The sequence below is a fragment of the Octodon degus genome, unplaced genomic scaffold, assembly GCF_000260255.1.
Source record: "Octodon degus isolate 3935 unplaced genomic scaffold, OctDeg1.0 scaffold00016, whole genome shotgun sequence".
In the NCBI taxonomy this organism is placed as follows: Eukaryota; Metazoa; Chordata; class Mammalia; order Rodentia; family Octodontidae; genus Octodon; species Octodon degus.
This window is the reverse complement of record NW_004524592.1, coordinates 7,705,719-7,708,633: the sequence shown is the minus strand read 5'-3', so window position 1 is coordinate 7,708,633 and position 2,915 is coordinate 7,705,719. Positions and strand designations below refer to the sequence as shown.

The following is a 2,915-nucleotide window of genomic DNA, read 5'->3' as shown; positions in this document are numbered from 1 at the left end:
TAAATGTCTCGTAGAATTCAGCCGTGAATCCATCCGGACCTGGACTTTTCTTTGCCGGTAGGTTTTTAATTACATCTCCTATTTCATTGGCTGTTATTGGGCTACTGAGAGTGGTTATATCTTCTTCAGTTTCCTTTAGAAAAAACAAAAGCCTTAATATATGGTGAAGAAGTTCAAAAAGTAAAATCAAAGTAACTGTAATAGAACTATGACCATTATAGAACTAGAGAAAACACTGCAATTAGGAGAAAAGAACAAGCAAAAGACAAATATAAACTTCTCTCCACCTCCAAATAAAATGTCTCAACTTTGGCATGATGGTCCTTTTGAGAATGAGTAATATTTTCATGGTGACTATGTTAGGATATTTGTTTTCTATCCACTAGAAGTAAATAGTAACTCCCAGTTTTGACAAATGAAATTATCAGCATGTATAACCCACTGGAAGGGAAGGGATGTTGTAAACTGCTATCATAAAGAAAATGTAGTGATATGTCCTGGGCTCTGAACTATAGTTGGAGAAATATATTTCTTTTACCCATGTACATATCGTCTACCTAGGAATACGGATAAATAACAACAGGAGAGACTACCACATCTCTGTTTCAAGATACTAACATGCTTTTGAGTACGAGGAATAATTGAACACTCTTGGTAAGTGGCAAAAGACACATATGCTCTGAGGCACAGAGCATGGGAAAGAACTGAAACTGAGGGTGAAACATACTAGAGAAACACTCTCTAGAATATCATATCCCACCCTAAACATTTTGTTTTTAGAGAAACTTGTCACTTATGAACAAAGAATAAGAATAATGAAATGATGCTTCCAACAGTACCACTAAATTAATGTAATGAATGCATTGCAGAAAGTCATGTTCTTGCAATTGCCTGGGCTAGTTGGTCATGGTGTCACATTGCTCTAATCACAACCCTCAGGAGGCTCACACAGGAGGCTATCCGTGCAATCAAGGACAGTCTGGACTATACACTGAGACCAAGGCCAGCCTAAACTACATAGTGAGACCCTGTTCCAGAAGTAAATAAATAAAATATTTTTGAATAAAATAAATAGGAAAGCCATGTTCTTTTCCTGGAGAAACCTCAATCATTTAACACCATTGTTCTTTTCGGCACATAAAAATGTAAGAAAAGATATTACCAAGGGAAAATTTATCAGGAAAGATACAGATCAGAACTGGAACTCTCTGAAAAATATTTAAATAATTTTGATTCCAATGTTAAAGATTTTTAAGAGAAATGAACAGTTGCAAAAGCAGGTAGGTATTTTTGCAGAGAGATGTAACTGTAAGAACAAGTCAAATATGTGTTTTAGAAATAAGAAAAGAGATAAGCAAGTGCCTTGGGTGTGTTGCATGAATTTGACTATAAATCAAAAGAAATAGACACAAAGACCAAGTACTTAAAAAGACCAATCACATCAGAGTAAAGCAGCCAAGAGTGGTGGGAAATATCAAGCATCTAACAGGTGAATACTTACAATCTTAGAAACAGAAGAGCTAGACAGCAAAGCATTTAATTAAACAATGGGTGTGAAATACAAAACTGAAATATCTGAGACATCTAAATATTACAGAAAGAAAAATGTTTGAGAAATGGGTTAAACAAAAGTAAAGTAAAAAGTAGAGTCCATATAAGAATGGTTATAAATTGAATTTAGTAAAAAACTCAAAATTAAATCATTTACAAACAAAAAGTAGAATCTTGCTAGCATAAGTTGTCTGCAAGGAAATAAGAGGGAAAGAACAGAAAAGAGGGAAGAATGCCAACATGCTTCTTTCTCTGACAGCAAGACCATGGCAGTATTTCTAGGGAACACTGAGAATATCTCTTTCACTGTCTTATAACCTCACATTCTCATAAACAATTTAACACCTTCACCAAGGCATGTTTCAGTGAGTCAACTGCTTCTACTCAGGCCTTTATTCCCATACACAAGGATATCAGAACATTCTCTGCATTAACTTTTTCTCTTTTTGTCTTCCTAGAACTTAACAATGTATAATGAAAAGGAGGAAAAATGAAAACAAAGCTTCTGTAAATAAGGAAGGGGAAGAATTGTTAAAGGGAGGGTCAAAGAATGAGGAACAAAGAAGAATCAAGTTTTGTGATGTAAAAGTACAACTTCCTGAGATGAATGTAATCACTGTATGCATCTATTTTTAAAGGATAAAGCTCACTAGACAACTATACACTGAAAAACTCCCAAGTTTGATGGAGAAGTGAAATACTTCCATGACAAAGAACAACTAAAGAATTTCATGACCACAAGGCCCACACTACACAAACTACTAAAAGATGTTATAGAGAGGGAACAGAATGATCAGAACTCCATGAAGGAGAAGACAAGGAACAATTATATAGGGCAAACAATTAAACAGGGGAAAAAGGAGTAAACAATAGATAAATAAGGTGTCAAACATAAGTTAATAAATCTCAATTACAATCATCAATGTAAATGGACTAAATTCACCAATTAAAAGAAATAGACTGACATAGTGGATTAGGAAATGAAACACAACAATATGCTGTATACAAGAAACACACTTAACTCATAGACATTCATAGGCTGAAAGTCAAAGGATGGAAAACAAAACTACACACCCCAGTACATCAGGAAAAAGGCAAGGGTAGCAATCCTGTTCTCAAACAGACTCAACTTCAAACCAAGAATGATCAAACAAAATAAAGAAGGCCGCTATATACTGGTTAGGGGAAAAATTCAAGAGGAAGAGGTAACACTAATAAATATGCCTGCACAAAACGCAGGAGCACCCAACTATAAAAGACAAATCTTAATGGACATGAAAAATCTAATATCCAATACCACAATCTTAACAGGAGAACTTAACACAACTTTATCCCAAAAAGATAGGTCAAGCAAACAAAAAAAA

The 2,915-nt window shown here is 34.5% G+C and overlaps 1 pseudogene; it reads left to right on the top strand.

The window, feature by feature from the left end:
* Positions 1 to 2,016, top strand: part of LOC101579902 — a 137,875-nt pseudogene extending 135,859 nt beyond the window's left edge.
* Positions 2,017 to 2,915: the final 899 nt, after the last annotated feature.